Raw genomic sequence first — 24,309 nt, forward strand, 5'->3', positions numbered from 1 at the left:
AGGAAAGAAAAAATAAAGTGAGATGACCATACGAACGATCTAGACAATCCAAGAAGGGTATAAATATGGGTAAGAAACATAATGCGGCTTACCCACAGCTCGGTATGATTGATTACGATATTCCAGAGTGACAAGTAAGAGGCTCCTCAAGAAAAGTTTAACGCGTCAAGGATGGATTCTCCTAGACATAGGAGATATGCGAATCAAGAGGGCCAAAACCACACTAGAAAATGTTCCTGCAAAAAGATGGGGGGGTGATGGAAATTAGACTCAACTGGCAAAAATTCCAGACGCTACTACAAGTCGAACTGACTCCCATAGGTTAAAACGCTTACCAAACATGGAGAGCCACCATCAGGCGGAACAGTAAGCTTAAACGCACCGCACACGAATCTCCGCGGTCGTTGCTAGGCAGGTGAGGATAGGGAGTATCTCAACTCCGGACATGTGAGGCAGGGCCTAGAGGAGAGACAAACACTAGGTTCACGGGACACAAAGTGCTAGTAACAGGGAAGCCCATGCAACAAGCTCAAAGGGTGGGAAAAGGGGGCTGAGACTGTTCCTGGTGAGGTACCTTTTAAGAGGTAGACTCAGGGATTTAAAGGCAAGATCTTTACAAGTACACGCAACTAAACAATAATACAAGATTACAGAGGCAAGGAACTGCGCTAGTTGTGCAGATAGATTAAGGCGCCCAAAACAGAATGCAAAGACACGGGGACGATTAAACGAGGGGGCTAAACACGGGAGATCTTACCGTTGATGAACACGTCACTCTAGCGAAAGGGTAACAGCAATGATGTGCCGGGATAACACGTAAAGTCTAGGCTGAATGGCCCGGAATTTAAATAAAGTGGGACCAATAACAAAACCGAGAGTAACTAATCTCGCGTGGATACCCAAAATTCAAAAACAAAAGAAGGACTCTGGACACAAGGCAATGGGAGCTGACAATATAGGCGGCCATGTTAGAACGGGACTGAAAGGAATGAAAACGAAGCACAGTCCCGACCATACTAGGCACAATTTGCTCAAAGTCTCAAAAAATACAAATGAAAAAGTGAAAAACATAAGAAGTTTTGTGTGCCTAATAAGATTCACCCAGTACGCCCCTCAAATCGGAAAAATGATAAAAAAAATTATAAAACAAGTAGAAGCAAAATCCCCATCAGTGTAAACGTCATAAAGGTATGAATAAAGCAAGAAAGTGTCCCAAAGAGGGTCAGATAAGGCTAAATACGAAAAATAATTTTTTGAACCCAAATGAGCAAAAATAGACAGAAAATCGAATAGATACAGACGAATTTCAGTTAATGTTAGAAACTCTCGCTAATCGTACAGGGGATACAAGGTGAGAAAAGAACTCAATCCTTCATCTTCCTAAAATTTAGCCAAAGTTGTAACCGGGTAGGAACTAAATAGATTAAAATAAACAAGAGAAAAAGCCATAGGGTTAATAGGGTCTAGTGGTTTAAATTCAAATTCGGAGGAGAGAGACACAAAACACCATGGAGGAAAACCTCTCAGAAAACAGTAAGGGGCAGAGTGGCAAATGGAGAGAGAACTGATAAGTCACGCGAGGACAGTTTATGTTATAGCATTTTCCCAGGGACAGATCTCATTAAGGCCCTGGGCAACAGAATTCACATAATATATCCAGAAAACTTCCCTCTTCCTTCTAATGGTCGTGGAGTCCTTACCCGCAGGAGTATGTATTTTTTCCACAATGATCCATTTAAGATCTTGGTCAGAATGGCCAAGTTCAGTCCAATGGGAGACCAAGGGGGCCCCTGATTTTTTTAGACGGATGTTAGATTTATGTTCACCCATCCTAAATCGACATTCCCTGCCAGTCTCACCGATATAGGTCAAGTCACAGGGGCAAAAGATCGCGTAGATGACATTCGAAGTTCGACAGTTTGTAATTTCCCTCAACTTAATGGTACGTTTATTGATGTTAATATTTTGTCTGACCAAGGCGTTGGGACATGCTTGACACGAGCCGCATTGATGGTTGCCTGTAATGGGGGAGAGGCAGGGCGCGGAATTAGGGTCTCATACAAGGCATTCAACAGCCAGCGACGAGGCAGCGGCCACATCCGATGTCCACCGCCGTCCGTCTACCTCAGTCACGCCATCTTCTGCGGCCTCGTGGGCGGGGCCCATCCCCGGGCTCACGTAGTTCCAGTCCTCTCCAACACCACATGGGTCCCCGAGTCGAGAACCGCACAGCGGGGCCCAGGCAGGCGAAAACCCCCAGCGCCTCACCGGGACAGCTGCCAGAGGCCAGTCTCCCCCTTGGCATCAGCAGCATGTATCACATAGGGGGCTTCCTGGGTAATGGCAGGGGCCCCTCCTTATGTTTTCCCCCGTAGCTTGCGTTTCAAAATATATGGCTCCGTGAATGAAGTGGAGCTCCGGTGCGTCCAGGTGGTCCCACTCACACCCCCGCCTGCAACGAGAGGTCTCACCCACTAGGAGTGTCCAGCGTCCCCAGCCGGGATCCAGGCAGAACCAGCACTCCGGTCAGCGCAGTAGGTGTTCCAGGAGAGCCGAGGCTGCAACGGATCAGCAGCACCTCGACACTCCAGTCAATGCAGAGGCAATGTCAGTCCAGGCGAGTTACTTTCACTTTCGCCCGACGATGCCAGGCATCCCGCCCGGGTGGAGAAGGATAGCGGGGAGAAGCGGGCGGCTCCACACCGACCACACGAATGTCTCGCAGCCTCTCCGAGCCCACCGGCCGAGCTATCACTAAGGGGGGCCTTGTGGGTGACTCCGGCCTGGTTCGGCACGAGCAACGCCATTTTCCGCAGCCTTGTGGGCGGGGACCAGCCACGGGCTCCCGCAGTCGATCTAGTCCGCCGGGCAGCCCACAGATGTGAGAGTCCCGATGCGGCGTGCGGGGTCCTAACAGGGCAAGATCCCCAGCGGAGCCTCAGGTCATGCCCCTGCAGGCTTAGACTTATTCTGGAGCTCTCCGGATGTCCATAAGCGGAGTTCTCTGCCTGACGAGGGGAGCCTCCGGCGGAGCTCTACCCAGGCACGTCTGCGGCCATTGCTGTTGTAGCCACGCCCCCTACGTCTGTTAAATGATGAGAGGAATTATAAAATCTTGAGGGAAGATCCAACTGAGGCCCTTCGAGTATCAATTGCCACCCACATAGAGGAGGCATTGGGTAATGGCTTGATTAGTTGCAAAGAGGCAGCTTTCCTGACAAAAGAGAAACCTACAGTGCCTTACTTTTACGTATTGCCAAAGGTGCATAAGATTACACGACCGCCCCCTGGAAGACCCATTGTTTCAGGGATAAATTCCATTTAAGAGCCATTGTCCAAAAATTTGTGACACCTATCTGCGTCCTTTACTACAGAAAATACCAGCATATCTAAAGGATACCCGTAAGGTATTGAATCTCATTCAAGAGATCGAGTTTGACTCTACCAGGGATTTATTAATTGGACTCAATATAGAGTCCTTGTACACAAATATTACCCAACAAGAGACGCTCAGAGTGATAGAAAACATACTCTTCTCTGAGGAACGGGAATATTAGACACCGAGAACATTCATTCTCAGCTTGCTGGAACTTCCCCTTACCAAAAAGTTCTTTAAATACGAAGATACTTTTTACCTACAAGTCCACGGAACATCCATGGGCAGTGCCTGTGCGCCCAGCCTGGCCTGTTTATATGTGTCTTACTTCGAAGGAAGGAACAATCTATTCCCAGACCAATCCCTATCGAGATCAAATAAGGGTATGGCGTTGATATATCGACGATGTTTTCATTGTCTGAAGAGGGAATAAAACCACAGCTGAGGCTTTTTTGAGATGGCTCAATGGAATCAATCAATTCATTTTCTTTACTGGGAATATGTCGAGTGAATCGTTGGCATTCTTGGATCTGGACATCAGAGCGGTAGACAATGGCCTTCGGAGTAGCAGCTACCATAAGCCCACCGATAGAAATAGCCTTTTGTCTTTTAAAAGCTTCCATCCCCAAGCCCTTAGGGAAAATCTGCCCTATGGGCAGTTCCTGCGGTTGCGCAGGAACTGCTCTTCAATCACAGATTTCAAAAGGGAGTTGGATCTCCTGACCAATAAATTGATGGAAAAAGACTATCCCAATTGGGCTATTCAGAGGGCTAAGAAAAGAGCCAGGAATAATAGTAGAGAAGTTCGACTAGAAACACATGTGTGTGTGTTACCACATATAATACCACCTCAAATATCATGAATAAAGTGGTGACAAAGAACTGGCATATACTTAGCTCTAATGGCCTTAACCAACCACTTCCTCTCTTTTCATTTAAGAAGAGTAGCAGTATTAAGGACATTATTGTCAATACACGTCCCAGAATCCCACGACATCAGGAAAACAGAGAAGAGTTGAGACAGGGTCTACCTGCGGCTACAGGCCATTATGCCTTAGGGTATTGTAAGGCTTGTTCCACCTCTATAAATGGCAAAAGTATATATATTGGCCTGCGATACCCATGGGAGCATAGAATTTTAACAACTTGTAACACAGACAGAGTCATTTACCTTTTGAAGTGCGTGTGTGCTCTCCAATATGTGGGTATGACGACCCATCAGGTCAAAACCCGCATATTGGAACATATGAGTACGATACAGTGCGGTAAAATCAATACAGAATTAACCGCACATTTTAAGGATTTGGGCCACATAGAAAAAGAACTAAGCTGGACAGTATTTGACAGACCCTTTATCCCACCGAACATAATTGACATTTCCAACTTTTTATTGGTTAGGGAACAATGATGGGTAGATAGATTGAGAAGCAGCCACAGGGGTCTGAACAATGGTATTCCATGGTTCCAACTGTTTGGGATTATGAATAAATGATGGAATACTCAACAGAGTACATATATACAGCATTGCATGTTTCAGTCTGAAGATTACGAATACTACAAATAAAGAAAGACAGTGAACACTTTGAGCTTTCCCACAAGAAATTCAGAAATTAACTGAGCAGTGTGTCAAAACAATAATGAGCTGATGTGTGTCAAAACAACTAATGAGAGATAAGATATAATGAGCTGATTACGAGAGGTGAACAGCTCGTTCGTTTGAATACTGTTGAAAGAATAAACATCACAGTATTCAAAGATGGCCGCCATAGAGAATAGTGACGGCGGATGTAGCAATAGGGAAGCTGCGAGAGTAACATCCAATGGGTATATTGTAGTCACTGAGAATAGAGCAGTACTTCAAGATGGTCGCAGTGGATTACGGCGGCGTGTAAGACTAGTAGTAGTCTAGTGGTTAGAGTGACATCCCACACGTGAGCGTGCCCATGCGATAGACGCGTTAGGACGTTTAAAAAGCAAAGAGAGAAGCTCACTCTCACTCTGGCAGGCAGAGGGTCTGAGTTCCCGGAGCTTTGGCGTCCCTTCCTCACCCTCCTCATAACTGACTTCAGGGAACTGACGTGCCCACGCTATCTCAGATTATTGCGTCTGGCTGAAACGCAAATCCCACAGAAGGCCCTCCCGCGTAGACCTACTAGACTGAGATGATCCTTTGCGGGTCCTTTAATCCTTTCCTTCCCTATCCCGTGGGTTTTTAGTTGATGGACGAGAGAGGGGGGGTGGAGGGCGGAGGGTGGACATGTTTGGGGAGCTTTTGGGAATATTGCCTTTGGAGGGTTCCCCCTCTTTTTTCCTTTTTTCCTATGTTCTTCCTTTTATTATGTTCTCTCTTGTAGCCTCGCTCCATGCTTCTTACCTGGGTAATGCTATTAGTCGCGACACTTGTGTCTGTTATACGCTTATTCAGGAGTCGGGTCTGGTTTCCTTTTTCTCTATTTGTATGAAAATTAATAAAAGATTTAAACCATAAAAAGCAAAGAGAACACAGCATCAGGTATCCTCGGTGGATTCAGAGTGGGACAAGAACTACACGTCGATCCTGGAGTAGTAAGTGGGGTATTAAGCATTGAAAAGTAAACACTTTTGGGCTACTGGACCTTGGGTGGCATATAATGGAGGTATGAGTAATCTTGTATAACTACTGATATAACAGGTGTGTATATGCTCTTATAGAGATATATGCACTGAGCAGTGCACAGGCGTATCTCGATTGCAAGATACGAGTGTCCGGTTCACTGTTATTGGAGCTAGCTGTCGTTTTCTGAGCAGTATAAATGAGGGGCAGAGAGCTTTTTAATGGACATTTAATAATCGTCAGAAGTATGAAGGCAGTCCTTCCTAATTATGTGTTCCCATAGAGTGTGACGACTGGACCACGGTCCCACGACGGTCCCGGGTTCAGCCAATAGCTGTGTAACTCGGGTAAGAAATGAGTGCATGCAAGATTCTTTATGCACAGATGTGGTGACATGATGGCAAGATCTAATGCAGATAATAAGTTTTTAGGTTTACACTGACCTAAATGTAATTAATGTGTGTTAGTCACGACCAAAAATGGGGAGGCTATTACATTTTTTTAAAATTCATTTGTCCTTTATCCTAACCACACAAGTGTGATAGCAATAAATTAATGATTAGGTTGGTGGTGGCTACCTTTTCTATAGCACATGAGGGGTACTTAGGGTGTAGGTAAGATAACAAGGGAACTTGAATATTAGCTTGTTATTTGTTTTTATTTTACAGTTATTCTGTTCCTCTGCGCTATTGCATAAGAGTGAGATATGGAGATTATCCAGTGACTAAGACCTGAATGTGGGTCTAGACCAAGAACGTTTTTAAGGGATCAATACCCTAACGAAGGCCGCTGTGACCCATGGGGGCATACATTAAAGGCCGAAACATGTTGGTTCCTGCAAAGAGGATATAGGGGTACTGATTCCCCCGATGTATCCTATACATTTTGAACCCTATCGACGGTGACCAGAAATAAAGGTAACCTAGGTTCCCCTCAAATAGTTTTATCATTATTTCTGTTTTGCACTTTGATCCCTACTTGAAGGAACTACTCTTTTCCTTCTTCTGTCTATATATTTTCTTTCCTCACCACTTTCTATACTAAACAATGGCGCTCCGCCCAGTGTGTTGGTCTGCACCTGTGCGTCAGAAGCGGCCCAATGATGAAGCATGACACCGTAAGGTATGTGAGGGAAGTATTAAGAAAGTAGATTTCTTTTCCATGCCCCTACCCCCTCCACTTTGTTTAGATTGGGGTACAACACCTCCCAACTCTTTTTTAGTTTTTTTGTCCTTTTCTTTATAGTGAGTATATAGTTATGGATCGGGAGTTAGAAAATGTTCATTCCCTAGCCTCTCGTTTTTGTGATTTTCTCTACAAATCTATACTCCACAGCTCTCATGGTGGGAAGAGGAGAAAGCCTCTTTTTTATATATAACCCTCACCCACTCTAGAAGTGGCATGCTTCCTCCTCGAGTTCATCCTGACACCTACAAGTCAGGGTTAGCTTAACCGTGTTCTAGTGTGCTCTGTAGAGTAGTCTTGTTTTTTAGGGGGTTTTACATATAATACAACGTACTCGCTCTCCCGAAGGTATCCCTTCATTGTTGGGGTTAGTGGGAATTATTAAAAACTATGGGAAGGGGCAAGCAGGATGTTGTGGTCCTAAGACCCTAGTTAAAAAGCTCAAACATGTTTCTGCCCTACTCTAATGGCCTACATAGGTCCTGGGCATTCTTCATGGCGATACTTCACATAATCAATCCCCCAGTGACGCAACCCTGTAAACTATACAGGTGTCTGCGTAATGTGCTAAAGGTCAGCTTCAGCAAGCAAACAAAAGAAATGTACATGCTGTGTTAAGGAAATACCCGCGGACAGAACTCACTGGTTGAAATTGCAGTGGAATCTCATTTATAGGTTGCTCCTAACTCCTTAATCATGAAAAATATTCGTCATATGTAGCGCACTGTTGGAAATGTTCTCTACAGGCTAAGAGTTTCAAAATTTATTCTGTACTTTTTGCATGTGTGTCTCCGAACTTTGGACTAATATCATATGTAGGCACCAAAAGATGCCATAAAAGCAAGCAAATTTTAATTGTAATGGTGTTAAATGTAAACATTAAACAGAGACATTGATAAAACACAATTGTTGGAGGCCATATGTCAGTGACATGCATTATTACCACAACACCCACATGAAGACATTGACACAAACATTTACTTGTGTTCCATTGTTGGATTTTCCCAGTTATAAATACATTGTACTTATCAGGGGGCGCATGGTGTAAGCCCTGTAGTCAGACACTTGAGTGCAGGTATTTTACACAAAGAGGAAGAGAAAAAGACCTGCTTAGAAAGCATGAAGTGTCAACCACGTATCAGTTTTTATCTCAGTCAGTAGCCAATCTGTCAATAATACTCAGAGCATCAAGGGTCCCCACCCGCAGCAAACCTAAACTACCTGACCTCTTTCCCTGGCTGGTGCTTAGCTCTGTGAGGTGTGCACGTTAAATCACCTAGGCGCTCGGCTGTTTCAACTCCATTTCTGGTCATGTGACCTGACCTGAGTGATTACGTATGCTGATCTCATCCGATGTTCTTTTCAAAGACGGGGTATACAGGTCGTATATTTGTTAGACGATAGAAACAGAGTGGGTGATCCTTTGTGCAGAGGGAGTCTAGGGCTTATCTTTATGTCTGATAAGTTTTGGAAGGTATTCCTTATTGGTTGTAATTCTTCAACATCATTTATGACTGCTTCTTCAGAGGCTAGTACTGCCGGGGGGGGGGGGGGGGGGCATCGTATAGGGTGGAATCCTGAATTTTTCCTCAAATTTGTGTGGCCTTCCTCTGTTTCTGTGTGTGGGGACTTGTCAAAGAATGGTTTAACGCAAATCTTGTGAAGAAATTCTGCCAGCTCCCATCTCATTTTGAATTTGTCCATCTGTGTCATGGGGACAAATCCCACAAATTTCCTACCACCCAGCGTTCCCCCGGGTCTCCCGAAAAAAACGGTGCCTCACTCGTGTGGGAGGCCCAAGTCCCCGCGACAGGCAAGGTCCCAAAACGTATTGAGGCGACATGAAAATTGCCTACCTCAAAACGACCTGGTTTTGCAAGGGGGGTCACCTGGGTTTTTGGCCCGGTGCTCGGCGGCCACCTAGGGGAACCTACCAAACCCACACATTTCTGAAAACTAGACACCCGGGGGATTCCTGGGAGGTATGGCTTGCGTGGATCCCCCAACGTTTCCTTACCCAGAATGCCCTGCAAACCTCAAATTTAGCTGAAAAAAATCACATTTTTCACACATTTTTGTGTGGGAAAGTTGTGGCATCACCGGGCTGACACAAATTTCCTACCACCCAGCGTTCCCCCGGGTCTCCCGATAAAAACGGTGCCTCACTCGTGTGGGAGGTCCAAGTACCCGCGACAGGCAAGGCCCAAAAACGTATTGAGGCGACATGAAAATTGCCTACCTCAAAACTACCTGGTTTTGCAAGGGGGGTCACCTGGGTTTTTGGCCCGGTGCTCAGCAGCCACCTAGGGGAACCTACCAAACCCATACATTTCTGAAACCTAGACACCCGGGGGATTCCAGGGAGGTATGGCTTGCGTGGATACCCCAACGTTTCCTTACCCAGAATGCCCTGCAAACCTCAAATTTAGCTGAAAACATCACCTTTTTCACACATTTTTGTATGGGCAGTTGAGGCATCACCGGGCTGACACAAATTTCCTACCACCCAGCGTTCCCCCGGGTCTCCCGATAAAAACGGTGCCTCACTTGTGTGGGAGGCCCAAGTACCCGCAACAGGCAAGGGCCCAAAACGTATTGAGGCGACATGAAAATTGCCTACCTCAAAACGACCTGGTTTTGCAAGGGGGGTCACCTGGGTTTTTGGCCCGGTGCTCAGCGGCCACCTAGGGGAACCTACCAAACCCACACATTTCTGAAAACTAGACACCCAGGGGATTCCAGGGAGGTATGGCTTGCGTGGATCCCCCAACGTTTCCTTACCCAGAATGCCCTGCAAACCTCAAATTTAGCTGAAAACATCACCTTTTTCATACATTTTTGTGTGGGAAAGTTGAGGCATCACCGGGCTGACACAAATTTCCTACCACCCAGCGTTCCCCCGGGTCTCCCGATAAAAACGGTGCCTCACTCGTGTGGGAGGCCCAAGTACCCGCGACAGGCAAGGGCCCAAAACGTATTGAGGCGACATGAAAATTGCCTACCTCAAAACGACCTGGTTTTGCAAGGGGGGTCACCTGGGTTTTTGGCCCGGTGCTCAGCGGCCACCTAGGGGAACCTACCAAACCCACACATTTCTGAAAACTAGACACCCAGGGGATTCCAGGGAGGTATGGCTTGTGAGGATCCCCCAACGTTTCCTTCCCCAGAATGCCCTGCAAACCTCAAATTCAGCTGAAAAAATCACCTTTTTCACACATTTTTGTGTGGGAAAGTTGTGGCATCACCGGGCTGACACAAATGTCCTACCACCCAGCGTTCCCCCGGGTCTCCCGATAAAAACGGTGCCTCACTCGTGTGGGAGGCCCAAGTACCCGCGACAGGCAAGGCCCCAAAACGTATTGAGGCGACATGAAAATTGCCTACCACAAAACGACCTGGTTTTGCAAGGGGGGTCACCTGGGTTTTTGGCCCGGTGCTCGGCGGCCACCTAGGGGAACCTACCAAACCCACACATTTCTGAAAACTAGACACCCGGGGGATTCAAGGGAGGTATGGCTTGCGTGGATCCCCCAACGTTTCCTTACCCAGAATGCCCTGCAAACCTCAAATTTAGCTGAAAACATCACCTTTTTCATACATTTTTGTGTGGGAAAGTTGAGGCATCACCGGGCTGACACAAATTTCCTACCACCCAGCGTTCCCCCGGGTCTCCCGATAAAAACGGTGCCTCACTCGTGTGGGAGGCCCAAGTACCCGCGACAGGCAAGGGCCCAAAACGTATTGAGGCGACATGAAAATTGCCTACCTCAAAACGACCTGGTTTTGCAAGGGGGGTCACCTGGGTTTTTGGCCCGGTGCTCAGCGGCCACCTAGGGGAACCTACCAAACCCACACATTTCTGAAAACTAGACACCCAGGGGATTCCAGGGAGGTATGGCTTGTGAGGATCCCCCAACGTTTCCTTCCCCAGAATGCCCTGCAAACCTCAAATTCAGCTGAAAAAATCACCTTTTTCACACATTTTTGTGTGGGAAAGTTGTGGCATCACCGGGCTGACACAAATGTCCTACCACCCAGCGTTCCCCCGGGTCTCCCGATAAAAACGGTGCCTCACTCGTGTGGGAGGCCCAAGTACCCGCGACAGGCAAGGCCCCAAAACGTATTGAGGCGACATGAAAATTGCCTACCACAAAACGACCTGGTTTTGCAAGGGGGGTCACCTGGGTTTTTGGCCCGGTGCTCGGCGGCCACCTAGGGGAACCTACCAAACCCACACATTTCTGAAAACTAGACACCCGGGGGATTCAAGGGAGGTATGGCTTGCGTGGATCCCCCAACGTTTCCTTACCCAGAATGCCCTGCAAACCTCAAATTTAGCTGAAAAAATCACCTTTTTCACACATTTTTGTGTGGGAAAGTTGAGGCATCACCGGGCTGACACAAATTTCCTACCACCCAGCGTTCCCCCGGGTCTCCCGATAAAAACGGTGCCTCACTCGTGTGGGAGGCCCAAGTACCCGCGACAGGCAAGGCCCCAAAACGTATTGAGGCGACATGAAAATTGCCTACCACAAAACGACCTGGTTTTGCAAGGGGGGTCACCTGGGTTTTTGGCCCGGTGCTCGGCGGCCACCTAGGGGAACCTACCAAACCCACACATTTCTGAAAACTAGACACCCGGGGGATTCCTGGGAGGTATGGCTTGCGTGGATCCCCCAACGTTTCCTTACCCAGAATGCCCTGCAAACCTCAAATTTAGCTGAAAAGATCACCTTTTTCACACATTTTTGTGTGGGAAAGTTGTGGCATCCCCGGGCTGACACAAATTTCCTACCATCCAGCGTTCCCCCGGGTCTCTCAAAAAACCGTGCCTCACTCGTGTCGGAGGTCCAAGTACCCGCGACAGGCAAGGCCCCAAAACGTATTGAGGCGACATGAAAATTGCCTACCTCAAAACTACCTGGTTTTGCAAGGGGGGTCACCTGGGTTTTTGGCCCGGTGCTCAGCAGCCACCTAGGAGAACCTACCAAACCCACACATTTCTGAAAACTAGACACCCGGGGGATTCCAGGGAGGTATGGCTTGCGTGGATCCCCCAACGTTTCCTTACCCAGAATGCCCTGCAAACCTCAAATTTAGCTGAAAAGATCACCTTTTTCACACATTTTTGTGTGGGAAAGTTGAGGCATCACAGGGCTGACACAAATTTCCTACCACCCAGCGTTCCCCCGGGTCTCCCGATAAAAACGGTGCCTCACTCGTGTGTGAGGCCCAAGTACCCGCAACAGGCAAGGGCCCAAAACGTATTGAGGCGACATGAAAATTGCCTACCTCAAACCGACCTGGTTTTACAAGGGGGTCACCTGGGTTTTTGGCCCGGTGCTCAGCGGCCGCCTAGGGGAACCTACCAAACCCACATATTTCTGAAAACTAGACACCCGGGGGATTCCAGGGAGGTATGGCTTGCGTGGATCCCCCAACGTTTCCTTACCCAGAATGCCCTGCAAACCTCAAATTTAGCTGAAAACATCACCTTTTTCACACATTTTTGTGTGGGAAAGTTGAGGCATCACCGGGCTGACACAAATTTCCTACCACCCAGCGTTCCCCCGGGTCTCCCGATAAAAACGGTGCCTCACTCGTGTGGGAGGCCCAAGTACCCGCGACAGGCAAGGGCCCAAAACGTATTGAGGCGACATGAAAATTGCCTACCTCAAAACGACCTGGTTTTGCAAGGGGGGTCACCTGGGTTTTTGGCCCGGTGCTCAGCGGCCACCTAGGGGAACCTACCAAACCCACACATTTGTGAAAACTAGACACCCGGGGGATTCCAGGGAGGTATGGCTTGCGTGGATCCCCCAACGTTTCCTTACCCAGAATGCCCTGCAACCCTCAAATTTACCTGAAAACATCACCTTTTTCACACATTTTTGTGTGGGAAAGTTGAGGCATCACCGGGCTGACACAAATTTCCTACCACCCAGCGTTCCCCCGGGTCTCCCGATAAAAACGGTGCCTCACTCGTGTGGGAGGCCCAAGTACCCGCGACAGGCAAGGGCCCAAAACGTATTGAGGCGACATGAAAATTGCCTACCTCAAAACGACCTGGTTTTGCAAGGGGGGTCACCTGGGTTTTTGGCCCGGTGCTCAGCGGCCACCTAGGGGAACCTACCAAACCCACACATTTCTGAAAACTAGACACCAGGGGAATTCAAGGGAGGTATGGCTTGCGTGGATCCCCCAACGTTTCCTTACCCAGAATGCCCTGCAAACCTCAAATTTAGCTGAAAAAATCACCTTTTTCACACATTTTTGTGTGGGAAAGTTGAGGCATCACCGGGCTGACACAAATTTCCTACCACCCAGCGTTCCCCCGGGTCTCCCGATAAAAACGGTGCCTCACTCGTGTGGGAGGCCCAAGTACCCGCGACAGGCAAGGGTCCAAACCGTAGTGCGCCTCAACAGGCAAGGGTCCTAAACATAGTGCGCCTCACTACGTTTCAGGCCCTTTCCTGTTGTGGGCACTAGGCCGACCCACACAAGTGAGGTACCGTTTTTCTCGTAAGACTTTGGGGAACGCGGGGTGGGTGGAAATTTGTGGATCCACGCAGATTCCAGAACTTTCCACCACAGAAATGTGGGGAAAATGTTTTTTATTTGTCAATTTTTTAGGTTTGCAAGGGATTCTGGGTAACAGACCCTGGTGCGAGGCAGTCAAGTCACCCCATCCTGGATTCCCCTGGGTGTCTAGTTTTCAAAAATGTATAGGTTTGCTAGGTTTCCCAAGGTGCCCGTAGAGCTAGGGTTCAAAAACTAGAGCTAGGCACTTTGCCAAAAAAGGGTAAATTTTCACTGCGATATTGAGTTGTGACCACGTTGCGTTTTGCGCCGTTTCCTGTCGCGGGCACTAGGCCGACCCACACAAGTGAGGTACCGTTTTTCTCGTAAGACTTTGGGGAACGCAAGGTGGGTGGAAATTTGTGGATCCACGCAGATTCCGGAACTTTCCACCACAGAAATGTGTGGAAAATGTGTTTTTTTTTACAATTGTTTAGGTTTGCAAGGGATTCTGGGTAACAGACCCTGGTGGGAGGCAGTCAAGTCACCCCATCCTGGATTCCCCTGGGTGTCTAGTTTTCAAAAATGTATAGGTTTGCTAGGTTTCCCAAGGTGCCCGCAGAGCTACGGTTCAAAAACTAGAGCTAGGCACTTTGCCAAAAAAGGGTAAATTTTCACTGCGATATTGAGTTGTGACCACGTTGCGTTTTGCGCCGTTTCCTGTCGCGGGCACTAGGCCGACCCACACAAGTGAGGTACCGTTTTTCTCGTAAGACTTTGGGGAACGCAAGGTGGGTGGAAATTTGTGGATCCACGCAGATTCCGGAACTTTCCACCACAGAAATGTGTGGAAAATGTGGTTTTTTTTACAATTGTTTAGGTTTGCAAGGGATTCTGGGTAACAGACCCTGGTGGGGGGCAGTCAAGTCACCCCATCCTGGATTCCCCTGGGTGTCTAGTTTTCAAAAATGTATAGGTTTTCTAGGTTTCCCAAGGTGCCCGCAGAGCTAGGGTTCAAAAACTAGAGCTAGGCACTTTGCCAAAAAAGGGTAAATTTTCACTGCGATATTGAGTTGTGACCACGTTGCGTTTTGCGCCGTTTCCTGTCGCGGGCACTAGGCGGACCCACACAAGTGAGGTACCGTTTTTCTTGTAAGACTTTGGGGAACGCAAGGTGGGTGGAAATTTGTGGATCCACGCAGATTCCGGAACTTTCCACCACAGAAATGTGTGGAAAATGTGTTTTTTTTGACAATTGTTTAGGTTTGCAAGGGATTCTGGGTAACAGACCCTGGTGGGAGGCAGTCAAGTCACCCCATCCTGGATTCCCCTGGGTGTCTAGTTTTCAAAAATGAATAGGTTTGCTAGGTTTCCCAAGGTGCCCGCAGAGCTAGGGTTCAAAAACTAGAGCTAGGCACTTTGCCAAAAAAGGGTAAATTTTCACTGCGATATTGAGTTGTGACCACGTTGCGTTTTGCGCCGTTTCCTGTCGCGGGCACTAGGCCGACCCACACAAGTGAGGTACCATTTTTATCGGGAGACTTAGGGTAATTCAGTTTTGTAAAGGAACTGTTATTATCTATTGACTATCGATGCATTTCTGCCTTCCAAATGAAAGATATTGTGTAAAAAAGAAGTCATTATAAAAAATGACTGATAATTCTCATGCTAGTATGAGTATTCCCAATTTCAGAAATGTGCAAATATCTACTGTTTCTAAACTCTATATTTTGTTCCCATTTCAGAAATACATAGGTGTCTTTCATACCGATTTTTCCATGTACACATTTTTACAGAATAATTACTATATACCCGGTACATAATAAAAAACCATTGCAAGTTGCTGCTCAGTTTTTGGCTCTGGGTTCGTCGGGTTCTTGGTGAACCTACAAGTCCTATATATCCCCACAACCAGTAATGTCCAGCGGATGTAATGGTATATTGCTTTCAAAGAGCTGTCATAATTAGAAGAAGTTACAGGTGAAAACGTTGACACGAAAGGCTTTTTTAACTAATTTTCAATTTATCCTATATTTAACTGTTAGTTTCTATAAAAAAAACTTTGATGGATCTACACAAATGACCCCTTGCTGAATTCAGAATTTTGTCTTCTTCTCGAAAATGTATAGCTTTCCAGGATCCATTATTGCTTTTGTACCCATTTCTGCCATTAACTGGAAGGAGGTCAAAAGCACAAAAAATAGCAAAATTAGGCTATGTCCCAGAAAAATACCAAAACTGTGTAAAAAATGTTGGGTTTCTGACAAAAGTCTGGTATCCCCGAAAAGCTGGGAAAATGGTGATTTAAACCCCACAAACCCTTTTATGATAACATTTGCAGGGAAAGACCCAGATGCTTTCATTTGCAGTCCGTTTTACCAATTTTTACGAAAAACCCCCAAAGTTTGCTGTATTTTGGCTCATTTCTGTGACCCCTCTAGGAGAATCTTCAAACCCTGAGTACCTTTAGAATCCCCATGATGTTGGAAGAAAAGGATGCAAATTTGGCGTGGATACCTTATGTGGTCAAAAAGTTACAGGGGCCTCAGCGCGCACTACACCAAATAGCCAAAAAAGGGCGTGGCACAGGAGGGGAAAAGGCCTGGCAGCGAAGGGGTTAAGGAAGTAGGCAGGATAGACACTGGATAAACAGTTCACCTAGTACTAAAACAATTTCAAATATACATAAATGATCAATAGTAATACAGGAAGAATTATAATTCTACAATCAGCTTAAAACCATGGGCATTTAGTCAAAAACAGACACTAAATTTGTATATACTATGACTAATCTTTTATCAATGTGCAAGAATTCTGTTACATATGTGCAAAATAATGCAAAAAGGTGCGAAATTCCTGGCCACTGCAATTCTCACTTACTCAGTAGTATTATAAATATAAATGTTAACTTTTTTGAGGAAATAGGCAGGATAGACACTGAATAAACAGTTCAGCATGTACTAAAACCATTCCATATATTCATAAATAATGAATACAGGAATAATTAAAATTCTACAATCATCTTAAGACCAAGGGCATTTATTCAAAATAGACCCTAAAATTGTCTGTACTAAGAATAATCCATTATTTATGTACAAATATGCTAATACCCATGTGCAAAATAATGCAAAGAAAAGGTGCAAGATTCATGTGCTATTTTACAAAGTACTGGTGAATTCCCTTTAATACATTAAGGGTATAGCTAAAACCTAGCACCATCAATATACCCGTTCCATATCCCTAATGCAGCGAACCTTTCTGCTAGATTAGTTGATCATAAACAACAGACAAGAATTTCCCAACTGTATAACACAAAGGTATATTATTGTATCCTAAAATGTATTGCGTTAGACCCTTTGTGTAGTGGATCCGAGTCATTCTGAAGGTTGGTAACAACAATGTTCCTTTACTAGCTGCAAATCAAGAATAAGTTATAAGTAGGTGCAAAAAAATAAATGGTCCCCATAAACAGAAGGGACACTTATCTATAGCCAAACTAGATTGCCAAACCAGCTTCGATCGTATAAAAGCTGGTACCTGCCCCAATCTGACAGTCAAGGAAATGTTCTGAATAATCAATCATTTCCATATTTGTTGGGCTTGCATAGCCAAAATAATCAATGTCGTTCCTCCCCGTTTGATGAGACAGAACAAGGTTGTGGTATTGTCTGTTCAGACCAATGCAGTGGAATTGCATATTCTGGAAACAATGGATTGGGGACCTAAGAAATCTGCCTTCAACCCTAGGAGGTTGATGTGCATTCTTGCTTCTCGAGAAGACAATTTGGCATGAATCTCCAGTCTTGAAGATGAGTTGCCCAACCCTCCAAGGAAGTATCCATCGTAATTATAAAGTGGGGATGCACTGAGATGAAGGACAGGCCCACAGAGATATTATCTTTTCTTCACCAGCATGTCATTTCTAGCCTCATAGTTGCAGTAATGTTGATTGTGTCTTCAAATGTTTCCTGCATCTGAATCCATTGCGCATCCAATTGTTCCTGCAACAGTCTCAACCGGAGTCAGAAATTCGGAATTAACAAAATGCAAGAAGACATCATTCTTAACATTGATTTAACCCCTTCGCTGCGGCGCGAATTCCGCCGCAGCGCTGGGGGGGTTTGGGGGGTTTGCGGCGCCGCTATGCTCATGACGGAACCATGCCGTCATGAGTCACGGGCGAGCTGTGCTCATGACGGCGTGGTTCCGACTCCACCCACTTGCGCTAATCGCCCGCACAGGCGGGGAATTAGCGCCGCGTGGGCGGAGCGGCCGCCAACGGCCGCAGCATGACGGAACCACTCCGTCATGAGCACACGGCGCCCGTGGCTCATGACGGAGTGGTTCCGTCAAGGGCATGCAAGGGGTTAAACATCTGAACAGACATTCATTTTATTTTTTAAAGGTAAGTTGTTAATGTCATTATGCGTTGAATTCTTTATAACACTGGATAAGCTTTCGTAGCTTTTGTATACATAATTACTCCCAGGAAAACTTACAATCTAGGTTGCATTAGTGATGGCTTTTCTCTGTTTTATTTTAGACCTAATGCTTTGAACAATTGAAGACGGGCTAAAGTAGATCTTTTTGCTGAGCTGAATGAGGGGCCTTAGATAAATCAGTCGTCAAGTATGGAAACACCTGGTGATCATTTCTTCTCAAGAACACAGCCACTGGGGTCATGCATGTTGTGAAAACTCTGGGAGTCAATCGTAGCCCAAAGTGAAGAACTTTTAATCGGTAATGACACCCTCCCACCTCGAACCTTAGGTACTTCTAATACTTTACATGTATAAGGATGTGGAAGTATGCATCGAGGAGATTTAGTGATGTAATGTAATCTACCGAGCTTAGTAGCTGTCAAATCTCCTGTAAAGACTGAATTCTAAAAGACTGTTTCCTTACGTATTTGTTCACAAGTCTCATTTTTTTTGTAAACATATTTTTGGGGGGTTTCAGGTAAGACACGTAGTGTCCATTCTACAATTATGATCTTCACAGATTACTGGTGCTAATACACTTCCCCTTATCTATCTTAGAACCCAACTCCCCTTCTCCCTCCCCCCTTGCATATCTCCAGCAGCCATCCTTTACAAAAAGAGTTGTAAGACTATAGGTTGATTTTAGCTCTCATGGACTTTCCCCCTCACCCTGCCTAGCAATCTCCCCCTTCCGTATTACCTCAAGGGTGCAGTATGTCCTTATACCCTCACTAGAGCCCTATTTCCTCCTCTCTCCCCGCTCGAGGTCTTTTGGGGCTGTACCCACATAATGCTGTGAGCGGGTGTGTGTAGGATCAGGGGCTCTATTACCCCACCCCCCCAATGGTGGCAGCTACTGTTGCCCAATAGTTCTGCAGCTCAGGGCATGACTACATCATGTGTAGTAGTTCTGCCCCTATCTCTCCGCATCTCGGGCATTTCACTTCATCCCTCTGAAAAACGTATTAATCTGCCATGGGGTGAGGTAGGCCCTGTGCAATATGAAGAATTAATTAGCCGAAAAAAAGGCATTTCTCGAGGATTTGGGTATCCACATCAATACATTCTTCGTCGTCTAGACGGATACTCAGGTCCTCCGTCCAGCTATTACGATGCTTAGTCAGTGGCTGTGTCGTATCCCTACTTAGGGAACCGTATAGGCATGTGACTGCTTTAATTCTACCACCCCCAGTGCCCAAGTACCCACAAGTAGCGTGCAGTGGGGGCTCAGTAGTGCCCAATGTGCTCTAATAGCCGCAACCATGCCTGCATGCAGTAAAGAATGTCCATGGGGCAGATCATACCCCTCCTTAAAGTCCTCTAATGGCATGAGTCCCCCCCCCCACTATACAGGTCTCCTCTTCTTGTCACCCATGCCACTTCCCAGTCCTCAAGGTCCACCCAAGCTGCTCCACGTGGAAGCACCCAGAGTATGGTTATGGGTAGGTCAGGCGAGTATGGGAATCTGGTCTGCGTCTTAGGGAGAGCTCGTCTCCAACAGCGTCTGGCCAGTAGTATCGCATCAGAGTCCTCAGGTGTATCTCTATCCCTACCCAATAGTAGCTTCCATGGAAGTGTCGTAAAGAAGTATAATAGTCTTGGTAACGCCACCATCTTCAGGGCCACTCTCCCCGCAGAGATAGTGGGAGTCCCTTCCAAAACTCCATGCTGGCCTTCAAGGACCTCAGGGCTGTACCTAGGTTTCCCTCAAATATGTCAGCTTGGGCATGGTATTGTTTAACCCCTAAATATTCTAGAAAGTGGGGTTCCCATGTAAGAGCACCCAGCTCCTCCACGGGGGCCCCAGCTGCCGTCAATGGAAACAATTTGGACTTTCGCCAATTCATTTTCAACCCAGACATTTCTCCGAACTCTCCCATCAAAGTTTTAGCCTCTAGTAAGTCCTCCTCCGCGTTCACAAGGAAGAGTAGTAGATCATCTGCGTAGAGGGCATTGTTAGAAACAGGGTAGCTTGGCGCGGAGCGGGTAGGCTAAACTCCGGAGCATCGTGTAAAGCATCTGCGCAGCACACACTCACAAGTGACACACTCGGCACACTACAAAAGAGACTCCACACCAGGTTAGATGAAAACAGCATGTGTATTAGGAAAACACATTGGAATCATACCCACAGACGCATATAACACTGTGCCAGCCGGCACTAGGAAGCAATTTACAGTGGGATTATGTACAAGGCTGCACCAATCGGGCCGCTGCCAGAACCATCATAGAGTACAAACAGTGAATGTAACCATCAGTAGTAAATGTATAACAGTCAGTACCTACTGGCAAGTCCATAAACTTAGCAATGTCACTTTAGCATAAAGCAGGGACCTAAAGCATCATAACTTGAAGTTAGGCAAGAACCTGTGGGCATAACCTCATTAGCATGGATCACACTATACATAAACATGTGAGCATCAAGGCATCATCAGCAAAAACATTAGGCGTACCCACCTTAGCTCAGGCGTGGGATGAAAACATCATTGCATGGCATTAGGCCTCACCTTAGGTCTAAATGCAACACCATCAGCATGGGCCTTACACATGAGGCATTTCAATAGGCATAAAGACATATGAGGTATAAAAATAAGCATAACCCTCAGTAACAGGGGGTATCGGGTACATTATGCACACAAAACCATCAAGGTAAGCGTTAGCCCTAAACCACCTTAGGTCAGACAGGAACCAGGAGCATGGGCATAAAACATAATCAGCAGAGCCCACCGGAAGCAATAACCCCTTCCTTAGTTGTACATATCAACGAGCCGTGGTGAGAACATTATACCGAACACCAATAATGTGCATAGGGGCCATCCGGGGACACATCAATACCTCTGGGCATCCGAAGGAGCAAGCAGATAGACATTATGCATAACATGAGCATAGTAGTGCACCCATTGTAATACCTAAAATCCTTTCCCCCTACGCTGCAGATTAGTCTCTGGCGCCACTGCGCCTGGGGGAGCCCCTACACAGGGACTCTGAAAGTAGAACTCTGCCCTGGTCGTCCGTTGGAGTCCCCTTGCGGGACTCTGAAGGTAAAAATGCCCCCAAAAGTGTACTGGCACCACGGTTTATGTAGGAGCCCACTCAGGAGCTCTGAAGTAAAGAATGGCCCCCAAAACGTTGCAAAAACGCTGGCACGTTGGGGTCTTCCTTTTTGGGGACTCTGAAATTACTGCTGCCCCACGTTGCAGCTGCCGCCACTGCGGTACAGCTGTGAGGCAACACAGATCAGTCCGGGGGAAAGTTGGAGCCCTCCCTCCTCGGGGCTCTAAAGTGAAACTTATGCCCAACAGAAAAGAAAACATTGCAGCGGCCCGCAACTGCGGCGCCGCTGTGTAGCCCCCGGGGCACTGTGGCCCGGTTCGTACTGGAGCCCCACAGGGACTCCCAGAACAAATGTGGCCCCCCAACGATGGAGCGACCAGCTGCTCCTGCGGGGAAGATCAGGCATTCAGGCACCGGTCTTGTGCCTCGATCTCGCCCTCCAGCTCAGCCCCACTTACCGGGACTCTTCGCGCTGCTCCGGGCTCTTCTCTCGGCATGCGGGGCTCTGGACGGCTTCCTGTTTCTCTGGATCCTCTCCCGGCAGCAGGCTCAGCATGCGGGGCTCTCCTCCGCTCACGGGAGCCCCGCCAACGCCAGTACCTGGCCTGACTTCACCCGGGCCCCCTCCTGGTACCCGGGACTTCGGTGTGGAGCCCGCCGGCTCCGGACTTCCCGCTCCCTCCTTACGGCCGGGGCGTCCAGCGCTCTCTCCGGGCCCGCCCACAACCAGGCTTGGGCTTCAGGGTCGCCGCAGGCAGCGTGGTGGCCCGTCTCAGTAATCTGCGCGTTTCTCGGTGGCAATGCGGGGTGGGCACCCACAGCAAAGGTGCGAAACGTGCGGTGGGCACCCGCTATCCAAAATATCGCCAATGCAGGGTGGGCATCCGTTAAAGTCGGCAAAGTGCGGGGTAGGCTCCCGCAGTCTTTTCAAAGAGGCGGCTCTCCCTGGGCAGCACAAAAGCGGGGTAGGCTCCCGCTGTTTTAAAGCAGGCAATTGCGGGGTGGGCACCCGCGAAGGAGGGCAATACGGGGTAGGCTCCCGTTCTTCGATCAGCAGCCCGGGGGGGATCCCACACACTGGGATTCCCTCTTATCAAAGCTGGCAGCACAGCGCTGCAGGAACTACTCTCTCCTCTTCTGTGCAGGCAAAGTGCTCACAAGGCGCTAGGAAGCAGGCAGAGCTGAAATAAAGTTATAGCGCTCACCAGGTGCTGGGTTTAGGCAAGCAGGAGAGCACAGTCAATGCTGGGCAAGATCAACATGCAGTGGGCAGCTCATCATAACAGGACAGCAGTTCCTTTGAGCAGTCAACCCCAATAATGTGGCACTCTTCCTGGCACAGCAGTCTTCACTCCAGTAAAGGTTTCTCCCTGGCCCTGTGGACAGCAGAGGGGTACAGGTGGGCTCAGGGGCCAGCACGCAGGCCCTTGCGGCAGTACCTACTGGCAGAGTGTCCCCTCCAAGTCAAAGTCCAAGTACAGCCCACCACATGGAGTCTCAGCCCCTCTATATATACACCCCACCTACTGGAAACGGCCAGAAGCTTCTGGAAGGCATCCCTGCTGAGACCCGCGCTCAACACTGCAGCTCTTCGAAATCGTCCATCCTGTTTGAATTCTTGCCGTTGATCTCGTGTATAGTAGCGTTTCCCAATCAGAGAAGCCCTGTCCCATTCCCATTGTGTCTGGGATGCTGTATAAAAATCCCCACTCAGTGGTATCAAAGGCCTTTTCCATGTTTACCGCAAAGACCACCTCTTCGTCCCTCTCTTCACCTCCTCTTGTCATAAGTGCCATGAGTCGTCTGATGTTGAAAGCCGTGTTGCGCCCTGGGATAAATCATGCCTGGTCTTGATGCAACAGGGTAGACATGAACGGTTAGAGTCTCATCGCCAGTATTTTACTTAATATTTTAAAATCTAAATTTAGCATTGATAATGGCCTATAAGCTTCACATTCCATAGCGGTCTTCCCTGGCTTAAGAAGTGGGACAATCAGCGCTTCCCGGGTAGAGCCTGGGAGTTGGCCTCCCTCTAGGGCTGCCCCATAGACTTCCACTAATCTGGGTGCCAATTTCTCAACATATACAGAGTAAAGCTCTATGGGAATCCCATCTGTTCCGTGCATTTTACTTTAGCCAATCCCTTAATTGCTGCTCTTATTTCCCGTACATTAATGGAGGCTTCTAAGGCCTCTGTCTCCTCGGTATCTAGGGCGGGAAGCAGAATTGCATTCAAGTACTCCCCGATCATGTCACCCCCCTGCCTAGACCATGACCCTATATAAGGTGGTGTAGATCTCTAGGAATCTTCTGTTTATGTCCTCCTGCCTATATAGTATATGCCCTCCTGTGTCCTCAACAGCCAAGATCGGGGTACCTCTCCGGGCTGGATTGGTCAATTCTATCACTCTACGCATGTGTGCGCTCCATGTACCACTTGTAATCGGAACTGTGCAGCCTCTGTTTGTTTGGCCACCTCCTCCTTGGAGTCTTATAGGACTGTACCCAGCTTTGGGTGACCCAGTTGTTGCTTCTCTAGCACGCGTAATGCTCTATCCGCGGTCTCAAGGTCAGCCTCCATAGAGCGCCTCACTCCTATAGAGGTCGCCATGCATTTGCCCCTCAGCACCACCTTGAAGGCGTCCCACTCTGTCAGTCGGGAGTTAGTCATGTTCGCATTTGCAGTGTAATAACTCCCTATGCACTTCCTGATCTCCTCCCGGAACACCTGATCCTCAAGTGCCTCAGGCTTGAGTCTCCACGTTGGTATTCTCTGACGCATTTGTGCCCACTTCAGATGGAGTAGGGTTGGATTGTGGTCAGACAGAGTGCGAGTTAAGTATTCCACTGCCTGAATCTGGGTGTCTATATCTGGGGAACACAAAAAGGTATCAAGCCTAATGTGCAGGCCGTGCACCAAAGAGTAAAAAGAATAATCCCTGCCCTCTGGATTCAGGCACTTCCAGGAGTCAATTCAGTCCCATCTGTCCTGCCAGCCTTGAAATGTCCTGGCCACTCTAGTTATAGGGGCGTCTCTCAGAGGTGGGTGTGAGCAATCCTTCTAGGGATCCGATATACAATTAAAGTCCCCTTCTATGATA

The 24,309-nt window shown here is 47.6% G+C and overlaps 1 protein-coding gene across 2 annotated transcripts in view; it reads right to left on the reverse strand.

The window, feature by feature from the left end:
• The window catches only part of LOC146799281 (uncharacterized), a 94,577-nt gene extending 72,194 nt beyond the window's left edge, over positions 1-22,383 (reverse strand). Inside the window, exon 1 of one of the 2 annotated variants that reach the window (XR_014968879.1) lies at positions 21,667-22,383. The gene's annotated coding sequence lies outside the window, so the exon portion shown is untranslated. The remainder of the gene's footprint in view (positions 1-21,666) is intronic. The other variant, XM_085626772.1, reaches the window with a different exon arrangement.
• Between the last annotated feature and the right edge of the window lie 1,926 nt (positions 22,384-24,309).

Source organism: Triturus cristatus, chromosome 9 (genome assembly GCF_964204655.1).
Source record: "Triturus cristatus chromosome 9, aTriCri1.1, whole genome shotgun sequence".
Taxonomy (NCBI): Eukaryota; Metazoa; Chordata; class Amphibia; order Caudata; family Salamandridae; genus Triturus; species Triturus cristatus.